Source organism: Nomascus leucogenys, chromosome 4 (assembly GCF_006542625.1).
Source record: "Nomascus leucogenys isolate Asia chromosome 4, Asia_NLE_v1, whole genome shotgun sequence".
In the NCBI taxonomy this organism is placed as follows: Eukaryota; Metazoa; Chordata; class Mammalia; order Primates; family Hylobatidae; genus Nomascus; species Nomascus leucogenys.
This window is the reverse complement of record NC_044384.1, coordinates 90,554,466-90,577,271: the sequence shown is the minus strand read 5'-3', so window position 1 is coordinate 90,577,271 and position 22,806 is coordinate 90,554,466. Positions and strand designations below refer to the sequence as shown.

General features: G+C 50.7%; 1 protein-coding gene across 4 annotated transcripts in view; it reads left to right on the top strand.

Moving 5' to 3' along the window:
- Positions 1 to 465: 465 nt before the first annotated feature.
- Positions 466 to 22,806, top strand: part of SHANK2 (SH3 and multiple ankyrin repeat domains 2) — a 683,630-nt gene continuing 661,289 nt past the window's right edge. For 3 of the 4 annotated variants that reach the window (XM_030811436.1, XM_030811433.1, XM_030811435.1), the window contains exon 1: positions 1,846 to 1,985. The gene's annotated coding sequence lies outside the window, so the exon portion shown is untranslated. Of the gene's footprint in view, positions 536 to 1,845; positions 1,986 to 22,806 lie in introns of those variants that run through there. The other variant, XM_030811432.1, reaches the window with a different exon arrangement.

The window sequence follows — 22,806 nt, the reverse complement described above, 5'->3', positions numbered from 1 at the left end:
CAGAAACACGCAGCTTGTACTGGGGGAGATTCCCAGTGAATGATTAAGCCTTGAGAAAATCTATTAGCCGATGGCTCACACATCGGCCACAGCTCCAAGCTCAGGGCCCGCCCCTTTGGGCTTCCGCAAACCTAGCAATCCGGAGTCCTGGATAATAACAGGATTCCTGGGAGTCTCCGGAGGGTGCCTTTGGCCTCTGGGATTCACCCGAACTGTTGGCTTTTGCTCCCCCCACCCCACCCCCTGGCTTTTCTTGGCTTGGAGGGCAGCTGGCGGAGACAGCATTGTGCACCCCTGGGCGGAAAGCGCCCTAGACCTGGTGGCCTGGGCAGCAGACGCCGGCGTATTACCCGGGTACAAAGTTTTCATTTGCTCTGCAAACGTTTTGATGTGCAGGCGGCCTCTATTTCCGAATCCTATTATTATAAATACTCTGGCGGGAGCCAGCTGCGTTCGGGATAACCGTGCAGACCGAACCGGACTTTACAAAATTCAGGGACTTTCTCGTCCGCCGGCTTTGGCCAGGGAGGGGGAGGTGCGTGAGCCACGCAGCCCGGGGCAGGGCGGGGCGGAGGCGGCCAGGGCGCCCCGCGGTCTCCCGGGGTTGCCACAACAGACCCCACGCGCGCGCCCGAGCCGCAGCCGCGGGCGGGAGCGGGGTCGGGAAGGGGGACGGAGGTCCGGGGCGTGGGCGGGGGTGGGGGTCCAAGGCGGGTCGCCCGCGGGTCCTGGGCCGCACGCGTCCTTTCGGCGGCGAGAGGGCCCCTCCCCCACCCTCGCCGGAGCCAGAGCTAGCGCCCGCGCCGGGCAGGGCCGGGTCCTTTCCCACCCCCTGCACCTGAGCGGCGGCGGCGGCTCCCGCGCTCCGGCGGGGCTGGGCGCGGCGCCGCTCGGGTTCCCGCGGCCGAGCCAGGTGTGCGCGGACGCTGGCGCTCCCTGGGGGCTCGGACCCGCCCCCGACTCGCCAAGCCAGGTGAGGCTGCGGCCGGGGACGCAGGGTGCAGGCCGGGGAGGACGGGAGGTGGCCCTTGGGCACCCGACCCTGCTCACTGACGGCATTTTGGGTGCATCTCGATTGCGGGAGCACCAACTACCGGGTAAGCGCAGTCCTGGACCCAGAGAGGCTGGAGAGGTGGGCGCTGGGGGGAGGGAGCCGCGTGTCCAGGTGGGGGGGTCGATTTTCCGTAGAGAGCCCCTCCCCCCGCATGCTTTTCTTCCCGGACAGGGGCAGGTGTCGAAAGCTTTGGAAGCGGCGTGGGGGCAGAGCGCAGGAAGGAGCCCCCGTTTTATCCCCTGCGCGCACGGACCCGGTTGTCTCCGGTGCGTCCTGCCCCTTTCTCTGGAACAGCGGGTGTGGCGCGACCTCCGCTGCGCTCCCGGGGTTTCCTTGCTCCAGGTCGCCGCCCGCCAGCCTTAGGACCCGGGCCAGCGAGCCCACGGAGGAGCCGGAGCGGGGCCGCCAGGTGGCGCGCGGGGGCGGAGACCCGAACCGTGGCCGCCAGGTCCCCCGAGACCCTGCTGCGGTCACCCTGGCCCTGCACTCAGAGCTCCCATCCAGGCGCGCGCGGCGGCAGCAGCAGCTGTCGCGGAGAGGCCGGGGCCGGCGCGCCTGGTGCGGGCCCGGGGGTGGCGGGTCGGGCGCCCAGGTCCCGGGGGTCGCGCTGAGCCACAGCTGGGTGCCCGACCCCGGCCCACCGTGCTCACCAGCTGGGATAGGGAGACCCGGCGGGCGCAGCCCGGCCGCCACCGTCCGTGAATTATGCAGGAAGCTGGCACTGGCGCACTCGAGTTGATCAAGTTTCCCTGGCAACTTTCGCCCGGGCATCCCTCCTCCCCGGCGGCCGGGCAGCTCCGCCCGCCCAGCCCGCGGCCCAGGCGCCTCCACCGGGTGGCCCCGGCCCCGGGCGCCAGGCGCGGGGAGCGCTCCCGGAGACGCCGACAGCGCACTCGCCATTTGGGCTGGAGCCGCCGGACTGAGCCAGCAGGTGCGACCACCGCAGCGGGCCTCGCCGCCCGGGTTCGGGGGGATGCAGGGGCTGGGGTGGACCTCGCCGCCAGGGTTCTGGGGCTTGCGGTGGGGGTGCAGCGCGGCGCCCTCCAGGCGGGTCTGCGTGCGGCCACCCTGCTCGAGGTGGGTGGGCGCGTGGGTGAGGCTTGCCTTTCCGTGGGGCTGGAGCACCCAGAGGGAGAAAGGGTGGTGCGGGTGACCGTGGGTTTTCGCAGCCGATCTTTTAAAGGGGCTCGGGGCTCCTGGAACTGAGAAGGCGCTCGGGCCAGGCAGGTGATGGGTGGGTAGTGGGGGGGTCAGGAGAGAGTACGTAGGACCCTCGGGAGCTGGCAGCTGCGGGCAGGGGCCTGGGCGTCCTCAGAGGCCATCCGAAAATAAAGTGGTTTTCGGGTGGAAATTCGAGGTTGTAAATTGGATAGTTGAGTGACCTCTTTTTCGTTTGAAACTCAAGTTCGAACGTTAATGAGGCCAATCAGCTAATTAAGCTTCCAGATCTAGAGAGATAATTTCGGAAGTCCCCTGGTGGGGGAGGGCGATCTGATCTCTACCTGGGATGTGGGCCTCGGTTTTGCAGACCCAGCCACAGGGAAGTTCTGCGCCCCTGGAAAAGGACCTGGCAGATTCAGCCTTGACCCGGGTGCCCTGCGGTCCACATCACATAATTAGTGACGCCCTTCTGTGCACTAGGCACCGAGCCTGGTGCCCCAGCGGTTTCAGCAGGTCCAGAACAGCCCCGGGCCGATTTCTTTTGGAGTTTTCCAACTACTTGTGGGTTGGAAACAAGGTTGAGGGTCCTAATAGGGTTGAGCCTGTGGGGGTGGAGTGAGGAGCGCGGGCTTGGCCCCGTCTGGGTTCAGTGTTACTTCTGAGGGAAAGCCGTCGTGTCTGCTCTAAGAGGGGGGTTGGTAGGTGGGAGCTGTGGGTTTCTATGCCGGATGTCACTGTCCTCTAAGGGGGCTTGAGGGAGACCCTTGTCCTGATAGGAATCTGGGTGTCCCAGTAGTGCCTGGATGATCCAGCTCCGGGGAAGCACTGTCTATATAAGGCTTCTGATTCCATTATCACACCCAGGAATTCCTTGTTTTCCTGGAAAGAAGAATTGGGTGGAAAGCTTGGTGCTGCTTTGGGTCCCTTTGGAAGGAGGTTGGAATTCAAGTATCAAAGGTAGCTCTTTACGAGTAGGTGATTTCGCCCATAAAGATGATCCCAGAGGGCTCGGTTGACAGCACTTGGCTGCTTTTAACAAATTAGATTCCCCCCGACCCCCGGGGAAGGGGGTGGTCTGTTTGGGGGATCTTTCTGCATACTGTCTCCAAGTACAGTCTGCTATAGAAAGCCGTATTCCTATTTGGGTGAGTTTCAAGATTTTCATTCATTCATTTCTTCATTCAGGTGCTTAGGGTTGTGTGCAGGGCCATGCTGGCTTCTAGGGGTCCTGGTCTAGGCCTGGGGCTGGAGAGCCAGGTGATATCAGATGTGAGTGCTGCCCAGAGGAAGGTAAAGGGATTTTGAGACCGCATTGCATTTTATATTTCATTAGTGAGGAGGAAAAGGATGGGAGAGAAAAACGGGCTGAGAATTGACCAGTATACAGAAACACACTCCTAAAAATGGCTTTTTATAGGAAGGCAGTGCTTTAGCATACTTGCCTTACTTCCAAATACGTAACAGAGTTGCAGACTAGAGAGTTCTGGCGTCCCTGTCAGTCCTGATGAGGACTTTTCTAAAGCGGGGCTCAGCTTGGGAGTTACTGTGGGGCCTGAGGTTGTGCCTGCTACTCTGAAGGAGTTCTGGGCCTGGACACCTGAGGTCTCACCTGCCTGCAGTTCCAGCCTCCTGCTTTGTAAACTCAAGCCAGAGCTTTCACCTGGGGCTGTTGTACCTGGAGTCTGAGGGCCCCTCCTTAGGGCAGCAGGGAGGGTGTGGCTGATAAAAGCTGGTGGAAATGGAGGCGCTGGGCCTCTTTGGGAGCCTCCACTTGTCCTGTAACTGGGACTGTGAGCCCCAGGGAGGGACCCTTGAGTAGCTTCTTGCCTCCACATGACTCCAGCAAAGTTCTTGACCCTCTCCGTTTCTATAGACAGGGGAATTTGTGGAAGAAAGGGAAGGAGAGGGGAGAAGGGAGGATCGCTCCAGACAAAGGTGGGTCTTTTCCATCTCTGAAGTCCCCCACCCCTTGCCATTCACCTGGGCACCAGGAGAGTAAATCACTTGTTGAGAGGCTGTGAGAATATTCAGTGCAGGGCTTGAAGCCTGCAGCCCCCCAGGGCTAAGTGACCTTTGTGACTTGGCCACTGCACCTAACCTCCCACCCAAAATGAGAGGCCTTTCATTCTCTCATGGTCAGAGGAGATCTAGGATGTATTTGTTTCTTTACGCATGAATAATCATCTGAGGGCCTGCTGCTGCATCCAAGCCTGGACTGGCCACAAGGGCTGCCTCAGGGAGCTTCTAGGATAATGGGGAGGAAGAGGCGTGACTGGACAGTCCAGTTAGTTCGTGTTGTGACAGGGCTTGTGATGGAGGTGACCACTGAGTGCTGCAGGGCATAGAAAGGGTCCCCAGCCCAGCATGGGGTGGGGTGGGGGTATACAAACCCTTGGAAGAGGTCCGGGTTGTTTGACTGCATCCTCCTGGGACTGAACATGGGCCTTTGGCACAATGACCCGGTCCTTGTTCCCAGGGTGGGGACAGAGCCACCCGCTAGTCACAATAATAACGTCAGCAGCTGCAGCGCGGGTAGTGAGACTCCCACCGAGCATTTTCCTTTTGGTTGGTGTTAGTGCCACACTCTTGCTATTTATTCCCTCAGTAAATCTCACAGAAGTCCAAGGAGCCAGCTCCGATTCATTACAATTCCCATTTCACAGATCAGGAGCTTGAAGCTCAGAGTGGAACTGCTTGCCTTAGCCCACACAGCTAGTGGGTAGGGGAGCCCTTGACCCGGCACCGCCCAATGGTTAAATGCATGCTGCCCAGCTGGAGAAAGCCACCAGGCAGTGGTTAGAAAATTGGTCTTCTCGTTCCCCTGCTGTGAAATAGCGCCGCGGTCAGCAGGTGAAAACCAGTTGCTCATCATACTTGATGTGCTCCACGTTTTCCATTGTTGAAAGCAGATTCAAGGACTGGTTTGATGCCGCTGATGGACGGCTGTCTCATTGGCCATGGCGCCAGTACCGATGCTGGGCTTTGGGGTATAGGCGCCTCCGATGCAAGCCTTCCCTGCATTTGAGGGTTTCCGTTCTTTGCAGGGTGGGGAAAGATGGGCCCATGCCCGGTACCCAGAGCCTGCCCTGGGTTTAGGGACCATAGCCTGGGTCTCTCTGGATGCACGTACCCCGGGGATGGGCCTTCAGGGAGGGACTGGCTGAAATGCAGGTCGCTCCCTGGGAGATTAAGTTCTTAAAAGCCTGTGGGGCTTCCAGGAGTTTGCTGGCAGCAGCAGGGACATGCTGGGCTCCCCGATTGGCTGACAGATGTCATTGCTGAACCCGGCACTGCACCAGAGCACAACTGGGGACAGTGTTTGAAAATTGTCCTTGCTGGGTATGGTAGCTACTCTGGGGTTAGCTCAGTGAGGGGCGTGTGAATGGAGTTAGGCCACAAACTCCCAATCTGAGGCTGCAGATTCCAAATGGTGGAATGCAGAAGGGCTCCTGGCTTCCGGTCCCAGAAATTCTGATGCAGCAGAAAGGCAGCACGGGAGCCCCCCTGAGGGAGAGGAAGATCAGCTGGAGCAGCCCTGAGTTGCTGGACTTATAAAGGCCTCACCAGAGACCACCCCCCCCCCCCCCCCACCGAGGAGGCCTGTATTAGAGGTCATAAGCACTGCAGCCCTGCAATGGCCCTGCTGGGCTGGGGCCTGCTTTTTCCATTTTTTTCTTTTGTTTTTGTCTCTCCCTAAAAGTGTTGTTTTTTTAAAAAACAGCTTGTTCTCTCATACATTTTCTGCAACAATTTCTTATGAAAAATTCAAATATCCAGCAAAGCTGAAAGAATTGCCAGTAAACTCCTTTCAGATTGTGCCATTCATCATTTACCAGGCTTCTCACACATTTTAAAGTCAACATCTAGAATTTTTCTTCATAGGTTTAAATATTTGTAAAGGCTGCGGTACCTCTGTGAGGTAGATATCGATACTTTAAAAGGAACTGTTGCCTAACTCTTTACCCACTGTGATATAAACCCATCTTGACACACATCCACTTTTTCTCGACGGATACGTAAGTGAGCTTTAGGACATTTTGATCGTTCTTTTCTCTTCTTGAATTTATACAGCCACTTCCCCAAAGAATTTTATCCTAATGTAATAGACTTTTATGCTCATGGGTCTTTTATTAATCCACCTAGCATACTTCTCTGCACGAAAAATATACATAAATTGACTTTCATAAAATTTCCCGTGACCTGAAGTTGCTAAGTATTTAACAAAATTACTTTGGAATTGAAAAAGCTGTACAGTCATTGCTGGGGCGCAGTTGGCCAAAAACTATAAATCTATTACAGATTTTTAGAAATGGAAAAGGGGAGCTGTTACTGGAGCTGCATCTCTGAGTGAGAAGGCAGTGGGTGTTTTTGGTGTTTTAATTGAAGCCCTAGTTGCATTAGCCCTTTTGTTTGGTATCACGAGGGCTCTTCACCTGCAGCTGCACCGCCCCCTCACCGGCTTCCAGGGGATAGCAATGCCTTTCTTATGTAAAAGAACCTCAGGGATGTTGGGGAGGGGAGGTGGGCAGGGGGATCCAAGACCTTTCTCCACTGAGCAATTTCAGGAAAGACCTGGCTACCCTTTAGACTGAGCTGGGTCCATGTGGAAAGGCTCCTTGCACCTCAGTTTGAAGCCCCCTGCAAGGGAGAAGATCGTAGTTCACAAGATTACACCTGCACTCAAGGTCTTGCAGGTGATTCTTACTGGGGACAGTGATGATACTTACGTGAAGGCAGTGACATGTGATGCCAGGTGTGTGCTTTGGATACTGCCAGGCTTTGCTACCTCCCTGAAGACTTGGGGGTGTCCTGCCCCATGTCTTCTTCACTTTGGCTCATCAGGCCCCTCCTCTTCTCAAGGAGAATCCAGAGTCAGCACCTAGAGTCCTCAGTGGGGATAGGGAATCGCCAAGAGCCTGGACAGCTGGCAGCCTGGTCCCTGGTCCACTGGGGTGGGTCCTGGGAGGCCTAGGGCCCAGGGAATGGGGTGCAGGGCATCCTGGGTTTCCAGGTCTGGAGCTGACACAGACTTCCGGGTTCCTGGGAGGTGGGCAATGAGCCTCCGAGCCTGTCTTTCCTGAAAATCCTGCCCTGGATTCCTTCCCTGGGGAGAAGGCAGGCTTCTTGGGGAGTGGAGGGAGACGCTTCTGTGGCCTCATTTGTACCCCTGAGAGCATAGGGCTCAGCCGTTCCTGTCCATGTTTTTCCTGCCACCCCCCACAGATGTCCCTGGGATTTGAAGAATCTGCTCTGCTCCCCTCTTCCTGTGCAGGGGCCTGCAAACTAGAGGTGTTCTCCCCTGGGCCAGTCAGGCGCCTGTCTGACCCCTCCTCATCAGGTGGACAGGTCCCCAACAAAGGGGCCACACCTTGCTCCTATCTGCATTTCAAGGTCCTACAGTGGCACCAAGCACGGACCAGAGGACGTTGGCAGGGGAAGATACTGACCTGATAGTGTCGCTACTGCCCCTCGTCCTGGTTCTGGACTTTCCCTCCCTTGAGGGTCATTCAGCTCCAGTGGCTGAACTTGCCGAAGGTCGTGTGGCCCAGCTGGGATCCACATCTGGCGGCTGCCCACTCCACCGTACAGAAGAAGGTACTGGTCGCTTCCCCGGCCTCCAGATCGCCTCCTGGGTGGCACACCAGTTTTATTTTTCTGTTCACTTTCAGGTAAAGCAGATGAGGTAGCACAGTGGTTGTCAAACTTTTGGCTTAAGGAAGCTTTTTTGCTGTCTTAGAATTTTGAAGGACCCAGAAGCTTTTTGTGTATAAGCACCAATCTATTGTTATTTATGCTATTAGAATTTAAAAATATTTAATTATTAATGCATTTAAAAATAGTAGTAAACTTATGACATGTTTGTATAAATAATGTGTTCTTATGGATAACAACTATTTTCAAGACAAGAAAAACACTTGGTGAGGCCAGTCAAGGTGGCTCAGGCCTGTAATCCCAGCACTTTGGGAGGCTGAGGCAGGAGGATTGCTTGAGGCCAGGAATTTGAGACCAGCCTAGGCAATATAATGAGACCCCGTCTCTACAAAAAATAAAAAATAGCCAGGTGTAGTGGCATGCATCTGTGGTCCCAACTACTCAGGAGGCTGAGGTGGGAGGATTACCTGAGCCTGAGAGGTTGATGTTGCAGTGAGCTGTGATCATGCCACTGTACTCTAGCCTGGGTGACGGAGTGAAGAAAAAAAAAATGCAGTGGCTCACACCTGTAACCCCAGCACTTTGGGAGGCCGAGATGGGTGGATCACTTGAGGTCAGGAGTTCGAGACCAGCCTGGCCAACATGTTGAAACCCCGTCTCCACTAAAAATACAAAAATTAGCCCGGCACAGTGGGGCACACTTGTAGTCCCAGCTACTCAGAAGGCTGAGGCACAAGAATCACTTGAACCCGGGAAGCAGAGGTTGCAGTGAGCCGAGATTGTGCCATTGCACTCTAGCCTGGGCAACAGAGTGAGAGTCCATCTCAACAACAACAACAAAAAACACTTGGTGAGAAGAGTGGCATTGTTTAACATTTTTGTGGTCTTTTTGCTGTGAGGTTTAATAGAAGACAGCTGGGTTCCCGTATCTGCTCCTGCAGTCAGCTTGTTGCAATATCACACGTTTTGTAGCTTCTGTTGTGCACTTGGGAGAGGATGAGCTTGAAAAAGCAGCTCACATCTCAGTGTTATGATGAGAATGGTTTGACTTCATAGATCTCTCCAACAGGCTGGTTCCCGCGGCTGTACGCTGAGAGCCTCTGGGAGGAGCGTGTGATCCGCCTTGTTAGTGCATAGGTCCCGTTTGAAAGCTGGCAGTGCCATGTGGTCGAAGGGGTGCTTTGAATGATGCATGTCCCTTTTCTTGTTCAGAATATGTCTGTGGAGTTTAGTCAGGGGCTTCAGACAGCCACCAGGTGGTTCTGACCCCAGGGGCAAGCCCTCTGATTGTGGAGTCTAGGATGGTGGGAGCATGCAGAGGCACCTTCCAGGCTGTGGGGTCAAGGAGGCTGGCAGAGCCTGAGGCAGTTTAGGAGACTCTGGGAGAGCAGCCTGGCCAATTTGTAGAGTGAGGCAGGCTTGCAAGTGTAGACAGGAGAGCGGAGAGGACTTTGTAGGTGTCTGGCTGCCCGAGGAAGCCTGTAGTTTTCTTGTGAAGTCTGGTTTTGGTATCAGAGTAATATTGGCCTCCTAAGATGACTTGGGAAGCATTGTCTTCCATTTTTTTTTTTTCTGAAAAGTTTATGCAAAATTGGCCTTCATTCTTCTTTAAATGTTTGGTAGAATTCACCAATAAAGCCATCTGGGCCTAGGCTTTTCTTTGTGAAAACTTTTAAAATTATTAATTGGATCTCTACTTGTCATAGGTCTTTTTAGATTTTCTGTTTCTTCTTGAGTCAAGTTTGTTAGTTTGTGTCCCACCAGAAATGTGTCCACTTCATGTGAGTTTCTCTAATTTGGTTGCTGTGTAGTTGTTTGTAGCACCGTCTCATTATTATTATTGTTATTATTTTTTTGAGACAGAATCTTGCTCTGTTGCCTAGGCTGGAGTGCAGTGGTGTGATCTCAGCTCACTGCAAGCTCCGCCTCCCAGGTTCACGCCATTCTCCTGACTCAGCCTCCTGAGTAGCTGGGACTACAGGCACCCACCACCAGGCCCAACTAATTTTTTTTGTATTTTTAGTAGAGACGAGGTTTCACCGTGCTAGCCAGGATGGTCTTGATCTCCTGACCTCATGATCCACCTGCCTCTGCCTCCCAAAGTGCTGGGATTACAGGCGTCAGCCACCAAGCTGGGCCTGATTCCTTTTAATTCTGTAAGTTGGTAATGATGTCCCTTCTTTCATTCCTGAGTTTAGTAATTTGAGTCTTCCCTTCTTTTCTTGATCATTCCAGCTAGGGTTTGTCAATTTTGTTGATCTTTTCAAATAACCAACTTGTAGTTTCATTGATTTTCTTTATTGTTTTCTAGCCTAGATTTCATTAACTTCAGCCCTAACCTTTATTATTTCCTTCCTTCTGCTGGCTCAGTTTCAGTTTCCCGTTCTTTTTCTGACTCTCACAAGGTGGAAGGTTTTGGTTACTGATTTGAGATTTTTCTTCTTTTTAACATAGACATTTACAGATGTGAATTTCCTTTAAGTACTGCTTTAGTTGTATGCCACAAGTTTTGATATGTTTTGTCTTCTTTTTCACTCATTTCAAAGGGTTTTCCAATTTCCCTGTGGTTTATTCTCTGACCCATTGGTTATTTAGATGTGTGTTGTTTAATTTCCACATATTTGTGCATTTGTAAAATGGATTTTGAATGTCATTCCATCATGGTTGGAGAACGTTATTTGTATAATTTCAGTCCTGCTGATGTTTAATGAGGCTGTTTTATAGCCGGGCACGAGGCCTCTCCTGGAGAATGTTCCACGTGCCATTGAGAAGAATGTGTATTCTGCCGTCTTTTGTGGCGCGTGCTGCAGGTGTCTGCTAGGCTGCTCTAGACTGTGGGATACAACAGTGAACCAGACAGACAAATATTTCTGCCCCTGTAGGGTCGACATCCTCGCCAGGGGAGCAAACAATAATTAAGGGAGATCATAAAGAAGCAGTGATGTAGTGCGGGAGGAAAGGAGAGCTTGCTGGTGGGGGCTGGGAGCCAAGGGGGCTGCTGTTTTAGCAGGATGGTCGGGGTGAGCTGCATTGAGGTAGCGGTCCTCGAGCAAACACTTAAAGGAGGTGAAGGAAGTGGTGCGTGATACAGGAAGAGTTCAGTGGAAGTTGATATGAGAGTGCTTTTTTTCCCAATGCACATTTTATAAATTGCGCAAAATACCTATAACATAAAAGGTTACCCTTTTCACCATTTTTAGGTGTGTAGTTCTGAGGCATTAAGGACGCACATCTTGCTGTGCAGCCATCATCACCATGTATCCGTAGAACTCTTCAGCTTGCAGAACTGAAACTACGTCCCCACTAAACACTAGCAAACCGTCCCCCTTCTCCCAGCCCCTGGTGACCACCAGTCTGTTTTCTGTCTCTTTGACTTCTGTAGGGACCTCATCCAAGTGGAATCATGCAGTATTTGTCTTTTTGAGTCTGGCTTAATTCACTCAGCACAATGTTCTCAAGCCTCATCCATGTTGTAGCGTGTGTCAGAATTTCCTTCCTTTTTGTGGCTGAGTAATATTCCATTGTGTGGATGGACCACATTTTGTTTATACATTCATCCATCCTTGAGGACCTGGGTGGCTTCACCCTCTGGCTGTTGTGAATAATGCTACTGTGAATGTGGTTGTGCAAATATCTTGAGTCCTTGCTTTCAGAAAACACCTTCTAAAGCAGTGTCCAGCCCCAGGCCCATCTGGTCTTGAGATACTAAAGCTGAGATCTTTTACCCACTCGCTCCAGCCCAGGCTGCTTTCTCACAGAAGGAGGCCCCACCCTTCTTCATGGGTCTCAGAAGAAAGCAGGGGTGACCCTGAGTGTGGAGAAATTGTGGGACATGACTCCTTCCCATGTCTGGTGTCTTCCAGTGAGGCAAGGTGCTGCTCCCTGGGAACCTGGTGGGGCTGTCTCATCTTTGTGGGTTCAGCCCCAGCCTAGGGCTGGGCCAAGAAAAACAGGGACCAGAGACAGTAGCAGGGGAGAGAGTGTCTCCTGCAAAATGTAGCTGATTAACTGATTAGATGCTTTCCGGTTGCCTCATGATCTTAAACGCAGGCTAATTGTGCAATGGGTCATTTGCTGATCTCATGTGCAGTTGCTGGCGGAGGTACGTGTGTGTTTGTCCCATGGGGCCTTGGGTCACCTGTGTGGGGTGGGGGAAGCGGGGCATCCAGGCACTTCCCACTCCCTGGAAGCTTTGCCTTGACGTTTCCTTAATAGCCACTTTAAAAATCCACCCTGAGTTGATCATGTAGCTCAGTTTATACATTTTATGGAATGATTAACCCCATTTTATTCTTCCTCTTCCTGTTGACATTTGGGTTGTTTTCAGGATCTTGTTCTTTCAGACTGTGCTGCAGAGAACATTCTTCTATGCAGGGCCTGCACGGCTTCCCTGGGTACCTCCTTAGAAGAGAAGTTGCCTAGCCCGGGGCTTTCGCCAGGCACAGAGCTAGCTTTCACCAATGTTCTCAAATTGCTTTCCCAGGGGTTGTACCAAGTTACAGTCCCACCCACATGGTGTGAGAACTCCCTGGGCCCCTCTTCCTCAGCAAGATTTGGTGTTGCCTGATATTTGCCAGTCTAATGGGTGAGAAATGGTGTCTGCTTTTAACTTGCATTTTCTCTGATTCATAGAAAGCTGCTCCCAGTTCCGGTTCTTCGACCACTCAGCTTTCCATTTTCTGAATGGACCTCCCTGGCTCAAGCAATCCTCTCACCTCAACCTCCCAAGGAGCTGGGACCACAGCCACACAGACTACAGGTGCACACCACCACACCTGGCTAATTGTTTTTTAGAGGGGTCTTCCTGTGTTGCCCAGGCTGGCCTCAAACTCCTGAGCTCAAGCGATCCTCCCTCCTCAGCCTCCCAAAGTGTTGGTATTTACAGGCATGAGCCACCATGCCCAGCCCATTTTATTTTTTTGATGTGGCTCCTAGGAAATTTAAAATTACATTTGTGACTCCAATTATATTGCTATGGGGCAGCATAGATTTATAACCTTCCTTCTCCAGGGGCTGGGGTCTGTCCCTTACTTGGCCCCCTGCCCTGCAAGGGGCCCCACTTCCACCGCCACCTTCTCACCCTCGGACGGAGCCCCCTTCCTGCTGATGTGCTTCCTTTGAGTTAGCAGCAAAGACTGTAGTTGGAGGAACAGGAGAGAGGGGCTGGGGAGAGAAGATGGGCTAGGACAGCTTGTCACGGCTTGTCACTCAGAGAGACCTGAGTGTGGGCAGGACCCCAGAGCTCACTGAGAATCAGGGTTCTGCATTGCTGGCTCTGGAGAGTCCAGGTACAAACCTCCTGGAGAGCAATGGACCTTGGGAGAAGATGCACCGTGTCTGGGTCCTGCAGCGGGTTTTCAGCAGGCTTTATGCTGGATCCGAGAATCCTCGTGCTGACAAGCCTCCAAGTACCCCGTGGCAGGCTCTTCGTACACCAAGCCTGGTTAAATAGCTTCTGGAGTTCATTCTCCTGAAGAACGAGGTTCTTACCAGAAGCAGTCTAGAATTAGTATCATATTACTATTAGTAATTATTACTATTAGTATCATATTACTAATTCTAGCAGTCTGGAATCAGTATCATATTACTATTGAACATTCATGGAGACCCTTGGATATTCAGACGGCTTTCTGGGCATCGCTGGGTGTTTGCCCAGCTCCCGGGGATGTGCAGTTGCCTGAGACACCTGGCAGACGCCCTGCGAGACATAGCCTGTGCCTGGTGGTCTCAGTGGCCTGGGGTGGGGTGGGTGATTTTCTGAACGAAAGGAAATGCCCCCAAGATAACAGACCATCTGGTCAGCTGCAGGGCACTCCACATGTAGAGGCAAAAATGACTTCTTGGCCAGGTGCGGTGGCTCATGCCTGTGGTCCCAGCACTCTGGGAGGCCGATGTGGGTAGGTGGCTTGCTTAAGAGCAGTTCGAGACCAGCCTGGGCAATACGATCAAACCCTGTCTCTAGAAAACAAAACAAAACAAAAAACAAGTATTAGCTGGGCATGGTGGTGTGTGCCTGTAATCCCAGCTTCTCGGGAGGCTGATGTGGAAGGATCACCTGAGCCTGGAAAGGTCGAGGCTGCTGTGAGCTGAGATGGTGCCAATGCACTCCAGCGTGGGCAGCATAGTGAGGCCCTGTCTCAAAAAAAAAAAATTTACCATTAACAGTGCAGTAATAACACAGAGTGACCTGTATCTTTGTAGGTAGCTCAGTCATCATTATCATTATTAATGTATTATCTGCAGACATTGTCGGAGGACATTTCAGTACCTGCTGTGAGCCAGGAGCTTCGTGCATATGGTCTCATGGAATCACCAGTTGTGCTCTGGGAGTATTTTAATGCCCATTTCACAGAAGGGGAAACTGAGCTCCAGAGAGGTGCATTGGCTGGGGCTTTGAACCCGTGTAGCACGTTATGTGTTATAACCAGTAGAACAGAAAGGGATGGGAGTATTTAATCTCCTTCACTGCAGTGAGTCCTCCCTCTTGGCCTGCCTGGCGGCTCCTCCGGGTCATCTGTTGACAGCCAGTCCTTTCTCAAGTCCCCTGGGCATTTGTGAACAAAATCCTTGTGAAACCACGAGTTGGATCTTCCCATGAATGAAGTCTGTCCCTGTGACTGTGTCCCTGGACAGCCCCTCTTCTGGGGAGAGTCCTCTGCAGCAGGTGCAGTCAGCATAGGGACAGAGAGGACACAGAGGGCCCCAGCTCTTCAGCGCTTCTTCTGATTGACTCGAGCAAGCTCTTGCCACAGATGGTGCATTTGCCTGGCAGAGTTGAGTGTCACTGTGTTTCAGCACCCTGTTCTCTAGGCCGTGGTGACGGGTGATCTGCCTGGAGAATTTGGGCCACAGAGGGAGCATAGCACTGGGCAGGAGGGGCCTCTGGCCTCTCCGCTCTTACCCTGACAATCTTTGGGCTTTGGGGAGTGTTGGGTTCATTTTCCTTGCTGTAGTAAGTGGTACGTTGCAGTGCAGAGCAGCTCCGCCGTGTTGCTGTGTGACCTTGGACAGGCCAGTTGGCTTCTCTGGGCCTTGGTTTTCTTATCCTTGAAATGGGGGTGCTAATATATCTCAGGTAGCTGTGAGCATTAAATAAGATAATTTATGTAAAGCTGAGACTATGGTAAGCATCCACGTACCGCCAACTGTTCTTACTGTCATTAGTGGTGATGTCTGCATCATCTGTGTTGGATTGTTGGGTCTGTAAAGTGCCTATTTGTCAGGGCTGCCCACTGGCCTGTTGAGACCTCAGGTTTGCACACATGTCCTGTTACAGGCAGAGCAGGGGACGCTGGGGTCTCCACCTGTTCTCTGCAGAGCCTCCTACGTGGGCTTCATGAGTGCACAGGGTTCAGGGATTCAGGATGATGGGGTGCCTAGCGGCAGCCTCCCAGCTCTTGCAAGGGACATCGGCAACCTTGGCCCCCTGAGTCCCACCCTCAGTCCGTGTGTGCATGTGTGCAGGGCCTGGGGACAGAGGTGAGTCTGTGTGTCACAGGGAAAGCCCCTTGGGAGGGGACCCCCCTCATCCCGTGGGAACTCCAGGTGGCTGGGCTGCTCTGCCACCCCCCAGCCTGGGTAGTGGTGTGTGTTTGTCCCTGTCGGCCTTTGTGGCCCTCAGTGGCTTTTCCTGACATGGATGAGCCTTTGTTTATCAGAAATCTTATCCTGCCATTTTTTACTGAAGAGAGAGAGGAAGTGGGGGGCCTGGGAAGGGGAGATGGGGTAGGCTCTACAGCTAGTGATTCAGTTAGGGGCCCCTCCATAAAGCCTGCATTGTGGTGGGCTTGGGGCCTTTGGTGTTAGACAAACAGGATTAACTCCTGCTTTGCTGGAGCCTCCCCATAAGTGCCACGATGTGACCTGGGCGAGTGACTGGATCCTTCGCTGCAGCCCTCGGCTTCCCGATCTTTAGGTTGGAGATAACGACAGCTATCTAATAAGCAGCTGTTAAGTTGAGGGTCGTGTTAGTTAACCTTTGCTGCCTAACAGACCACCCCAGACAGAGGGTAAAACACCTGTTCATTTCAGGGCTGAATAGTAAATAGGTCGTGTTTGCATGCCATGCGGTGTCTCTCCCAAACAGCAGTCAAAGGCAATACCTGAATGAATGGGCACGGCTGTGTTCCAGTAAAAACTTTACTTATAAAAACAGGCTTGGGCTAGAATTGGCCTGTGGGCGGTTGCTTGCCGACCCTGATTTATTTAGCTCATGGTTCTGCAAGTTGCCCACTAGAGCCGGGCTCAGTCCCTGGACTCAGTCCTCATTGCCCACTGGCTGCTTGGTGGTTCTGGGCTCCTGAGGGCAGCAAGAGGGGGAACTTCAGGATGTCGTGATCTGCAGTATCTGTTTACATCACATTTGCTGCAGTCCCTTTGGGTTTATTGACGTGGCCAGAGCGAACACGGTGACCATTTCCAGGGTCGTTGTGGGAGAAGACTTCCCAAGATGCCAGATCCAGGAGGTATGACTGATTGGAGCCATTACTGTGACAGCCTCCCAGGCCTGCAGCACAGTCCCGCCTGCGCCAAGTCCCTCCCGGCCGCTGCCTGCAGTGTTGCCCTCTGGGCACAGAAAGACCTCACAGGACTATGGAGGTGCCCACACACTGGGTTTTGTTTGTTTTGAGATGGAGTCTCACTCTGTCAGCCAGGCTGGAGTAAAAATGTCGTGCTTGTGCGTTGTACAGTGTCTCTCCAAAAAAGCAGTCAAAGGCAATACATGAAGGAATGGGCACAGCTGTATTCCAGTAAAACTTTACTTATAAAAACAGGCTTGGGCTAGGATTGGCCCATGGGTGGACGCTTGCTGACCCTGATTTATTTAGGTCACGGTTCTGTAAGTTGCCTACTGGAGCCGGGCGCAAGCTGAGCGCAATCTTGGCTCACTACAACCTCCACCTCCCAGGTTCAGGTAATTCTCCTGCCTCAGCCTCTGGAGTAGCAGGGACTATAGGTGCATGCCACCACACCTGGCTAATTTTTATAGTTTTAGTAGAGATGGGGTTTCACCATGTTGGCCAGGCTGCTCTAGAACTCCTGACCTCAAGTGATCTGCCAGCCTCCTCAGCCTCCCAAAGTGCTGGGATTACAGGCGTGAGCCACCGCGCGTGGCCTCACGTTGGGTTTTGATGCTTTTACTGGTCACAGCATTTTGTGGTTCAACCAGGAGGCATAATGCATGTTTTAATTTTATTCCTGAATAATTTTGCATGGTGACTGTTGGTAAGCTAATTTCAGCCTGCTCCGTTGCCTTCTCTGGCCATTGAGCTGGGGACAAGGAGAATGAGGAGTGTTCTATGGATGGTGAGACGGCCCCGAGCAACATCCCCCTCAGTCCGGTCCTGCCTTTCAAACGAACAGTGTCCATGGAGGGGGTGGAGGAGGCTGAGCAGGAAGAACAGAATGGCCAGCCTGGCTTCCTCCGGGTCCTGGCTCTGCTGCCAGCCAGCACCTGCTGGTCTGGCCTCAGTTTTCTCAGCAGGAGAATGGGTGCATCTGATAAAGTCATATTGCTTCTGGCACAGACTTCAGCAAAGGCAGCCGGCAGGATGGGAGATGGTGTACACACACCTGCGAGGAGAGCGTGTGCCCATCCTCACGGTGGCCATTCCCCACAGGCTGTGTCACATGGACCTCAGGAGGTGGCTTCCAACAAAAACTGAAGATCGGAGGTTCTTCTGTCCCTGCTGCGTGCCTGTACATGATGGCCTTTTGCCTTCAGTGTTTTCCCCTCGCTCCATGAAGTGGATCCGGAACCCTTGTGAGCCGTTGAGAATGAGAGGTTCTTTTTAGTTCCTTTATGGAGGTAAAATACACGTAACATAAAGTTAACTTTTTTTTTTTTTTCCGAGATAGAGTTTTGCTCTTATTGCCCAGGCTGGAGTGCAGTGGATGGTCTTGGCTCACTGCAACCTCTGCCTCCCAGGTTCAAGCGATTTTCCTGCCTCAGCCTCCCGAGTAGCTGGGATTACAGGTGCATGTCACCATGCCCGGCTAATTTTTGTATTTTTAGTAGAGACAGGGTTTCACCATGTTGGCCAGGCTGGTCTCGAACTCCTGACTTCAGGTGATTCACCTGCCTCGGCCTCCCAAAGTGCTGGGATTACAGGCGTGAGCCACTGTGCCCATCCTGTGCGAGAGTTTTTATAGAGCTTAATCTCCGGTACCTTCCGGAGCTCAGCAAGTGGGGCCAGAAGTTCCCACCTTCTTAGACACCTGTGTTCCTGGTGACCAGTCCCAGTCTGAGACTAGGGCCCCCACCCTAAGTCAACTCATTAGCATAAGCTCCGGTGGGGTCAAAAGGGACTCACTTCTGCTACTCAGGAAATTCTAAGGGTATTAGGATCTCTGTGCTGGGAACTGGGGACAAAGCCCAGTGTATTTCTTATCCCACAGAGGACGATTCGTGCTGTAGCGTGGATCAATGCCTCCTTCCTTTTTATGGCTGGAAATACTCCGTTGTACGGTAGCTCATGTTTCGTGTCTCCATTGTGTGTGGATGGGTGTTTTGTTCTTTCTGGGTTTTGGCTGTGGTAAAAGGTGCTGTTGTGAACATTTGTATACATGTTTCGAACATTAGAGGGGGAGGGTGTGACATTTCCTCCCTCCATTCATGGGGTGCCTGTGGGGCAGCAGGGCCACCCGGCCATGCTCCGACAGTGCCCGGGACTTTGGAATGAGTGTGGTCACTCATCCCCCCTTGGCAGAAGAGGACGCAGACTTAGCTCGAATGCGGGCAGTGGGGAAGCCATGGAGGGGGCTGGGGTCAGGCAAGGTGGGCTGCTCCAGAGACCAGGCCCCTGCTTTGTGGTACCTTCCAGAAAAGGGGCCCGAGGCTCGGGCAGGCTGGGTCTGGCTGGCTACAGACAGGCCCCCCGACTTGGAGTCTAGCACGTGGAGGACCAGTCTGCGGGGAGCATTTCCTGTGGGTCCCAGAGCTGTTTCAGAACTCCTCACAATGGTGGTTTCCTCCTCTGTAAGAGTGATGAGCACCTCCAAAAATAGAGGTGCATCTGCAGGCTAACATTTTGTTGTTGTTATTTATTTATTTATTTATGAGACGAGTCTTGCTCTGTCGCCCAGGCTGGAGTGCAGTGGCGTGGTCTTGGCTCACTGCAGCCTCTGCCTCCCAGGTTCAAGCAATTCTCCTGCCTCAGCCTTCTGAGTAGCTGGGATTACAGGCACCCACCACCACACCAGCTGATTTTTTTTTTTTTTTTTTTTTTTTTTTTTTTTTTTTTTTTAGTAGAGAGGGAGTTTCACCATGTTGGCCAGGCTGGTCTCGAACCCCTGACCTCATGATCCACCTGCCTCGGCCTCTCAAAGTGCTGGGATTACAGGTGTGAGCCACTGTGGCTGGCCTCCATGTTTTTGTGTGGATGTATGTTTTATTATTTTTAGTTGTATGCCTAGGAGTGGAATTGCTGCCTCTTACTGAAACGGTGTGAAAGTTTTGTTCTTTTGTTTTCCACAAGGTACTTTTAAAAAGACTTAAATTTTTTACAGTTAACCTTTGAACAATGGAGAGGTTAGGGGTTCCAACTCCCACACAGTCAAAAGTCCAGGTATAACTTGTGACTCCCCCAAAACGTGACTACTGATAGCCTACTGTTTACTGGAAATCTTAGAGATAACATAAACGGTCCATTAACACATGTTTTGTATGTTATACAAACAACCTCACCTTAAATAAGCTAGAGAAAAGAACATGTTACTAAGAGAATCATAAAGAAGAGAAAATATATTCACTCCTCACTGAGTGGAAGTGGATCGTAGTAAAGGTCTTCATCTGCATTGTCTTCATGTTGAGTGGGCTGAAGAGGAAGAGGAGGAAGAGGAGGAGGAGGAGAGGAGGGGGGAAAGAAGAGGAGGAGGAGAAAGGGGTTGGTCTTGCCTTCTCAGGGGCGGCAGAGATGGGAGAATATCCACGTGTAAGTGGACTCCTGAAGTTCAAACCTGTGTTGCTTAAGGGCCAACTGTATTTTTAAGATGATTGCAGTTATAAGAAATAGTTCAGAGATATACCCAGTTTACCCCCATAGTCTCATCCTGGGACAGTACGATAGTATCATGGCCGGGATGCTGATGTTGACACGGTTGAGATTCAAATGCTGCCGTCCACACCAGGACCCCTCATGGTGCCCTTTTATGGCCTGACACACTTCCTTCCACCCCTACTTGCTCCATAAGCCCTGGTAACCACTCATCTGTTCTCCATCTCTGTAATTTTGTCGTTTCAGTAATTACACAGAAATGGAATGACACAGTAGCCTTTTGAGATTGGCTTTCCCCTCCTTGGTCAGCACAACTTTGTAGAGATTCACCCAGGTCTTGTGTGTCAAAAGTTCTTCCTTTTTTGTTGCTGAGTAATGTTCCATGGTGTGGATGTATCAGTTTGTTTAACCATTGAGCTTCTGAAGGCCATCTGGGTGGTTTGCAGTTTTTGGCTATTATGAATAAAGCTGCTATAAACATTAGTGTATAGGTTTCTTTGTCTTTTTTTTTTTTTTCTTGAAGACACCTGGCCCTGTCACCCAGGCTGGAGTGCAGTGGCATGATCTTGACTCACTGCAACCTCTGTCTCCCCAGCTCAAGCCATCCTTCCATCTCAGCCTCCCAAGTAGCTGAGACTACAGGCGCATGCCACCATGCCCAACTAGTTTATGTATTTTTAGTAGAGACTGGATTTCGCTCCCTTGACCAGGCTGGTCTTGAACGCCTGGGATCAAAGCGATTCACCTGCCTTGGCCTCCCAAGGTGCTGGTATTACAGGCGTGGGCCACTGCACCTGGCCCATAAACATAAGTCTGAATTTCTGTGGGACGAATGCCTAGGAATGTGGTTTTTGGGTCACATGGGAGTTACATATTTAGGTTTTTAAGGAACTGCTACACTATTTTCTGTAATGTCTATAGCATTTTGTATTTCCACCAGCAATGTTTAAGATCCAGGTTTTCCACTGGCAATGTGATTCTTTATTTTCTCACTAGCAATTGGTGTCACCATTTTTCATTCTAGCTGTTTTGATAGGTGTATGGTCATATTTGTTTTATTTGCATTTCTTTAATAGCTGGTGTGTTGAACATCTTTTCATGTGCTTATTGCCATCTGTATATCCTCTTGAAAAATATCTTTTTCTATCTTTTGCTCTTTTAAGTGGATTGTCATTTTGTTTTTTGTTTTTTGTTTTTTTTTTTTAACTGTTGAGCTCTGAGAGTTCTTTATTCTAGACACGAATTATTTCAAATTATTTGTTACCTATGTGGTTTCAGACATTTTTCTCCCACTCTGTGGTTTGTTTTTCTCCTTTCAGCAGGTCTTTCTCAGAGCAAAAGTTTTTAATTTGGATGAGAACCTATTTGTCAGTATTTTTGTATGTAGATTGTGCTTTTTACATTGGGTCTATGAACTCATTTCCTGTCTCTAGATCCTGAAGATTTTCTCCCATTTTTTCTAAGAGTTGTAGTTTTGTATTTTACATGTAAGTTCATGATTCATTTTGAATTAATTTTTGTATAAGGCATGATCCTTAAATTGATGTTTATTGTTTTGCTGATGGATGTCCAATTGCTCCAGCATCGTTTGTTGAAAAGACAGTCCTTCCTCCATTGAGTGGCTTTTCACCTTCATCAGCAATCAGTTGGGCATATTTATGTGGGTTTTTTCTGTACTCTGTATTGAGTTCTATTGCTATGTATGTGCCTGTCCCTCCACCAGAACCACACAGCTTTGATTACTATACTGTATAATAAATCTTGAAGCTGAGTATACTGATTTCCTCCCATTTTTTTTTTGTTTGCAAACTATTTTAGTTTTTCTAGTTCTTTTGCCTTTCCATATACTTTTTTTTTTTTTTTTTTTTTGAGACAGAGTCTCACTCTGTTGCCCAGGCTGGAGTGCAGCAGCGCGATCTTGGCTCACTGCAACCTCCACTGCCCGGGTTCACACCATTCTCCTGCCTCAGCCTCCTGAGTAGCTGGGACTACAGGTGCCCGCCACCACACCTGGCTAATTTTTTGTATTTTTAGTAGAGATGGGGTTTCACCATGTTGGCCAGGATGGTCTCTATCTCCTGACCTCGTGATCCACCCACCTCAGCCTCCCAAAGTGCTGGGATTACAGGCATAAGCCACTGCGCCCAGCCAACTATTTGATTTTTTGAGCAAGTATAAGTGGTATTGTATCTTTAATTTTGTTATCTGCATGTTTATTGCTAGGGAATACAACTGATTTTAATATGTTGATCTGGTGTCTTGTGACCTTGCTCAAATCATTTATTATTTCCAGGAGGTTTTGGGGTTTTATGGTTGTTTCTTTGTGATTTTTCATGCTATGTGCAAATAGGGACAATTTTGTTTCTTCTTTTCCAATCTTTTGTTTGTTTGTTTTTTGCCATATTACACTTGCTAGAACATCCAGCTCTATGTTGAGTAAGAATGGTGAGAGCAGGCATCTTTGCCTTGGTCCTGATCATATGGGGAAAGCATTTTGTCTTTATTTGGTGAATCTTGGCTCATGGTTTTTTGTAGATGTTGTTTATCAAGTGGGGGAAATTCCCATCTTATTTTGGGGAGAGTTTTTCTCATAGAAAGATGCTGAATTTTGTTAAATGCTTTTTCTGCATTGATTGATGTGATCTTTTTTTCTGTTGATAATAGTAGATTACATTGATTGATTTTTTTTTTTTTAAATATTGAAACAGCCTGGCATCCCTAGAATAAATGCCATTTAGTCATGGTATATAATTCTTTTGATATATTGCTGAACTCTATTTGTTACTCCTTTGTTAAAGATTTCTATGTCTATATTCATGAAGACCTTTGACTTATGTTTGTATAAGGTATCTTCTTTTATAAAATAATTATTAATTAATTTTTGAGTTGGAGTCTTACTCTTGTCGCCCAGGCTGGAGTGCAATGGCACAATCTTAGCTCACT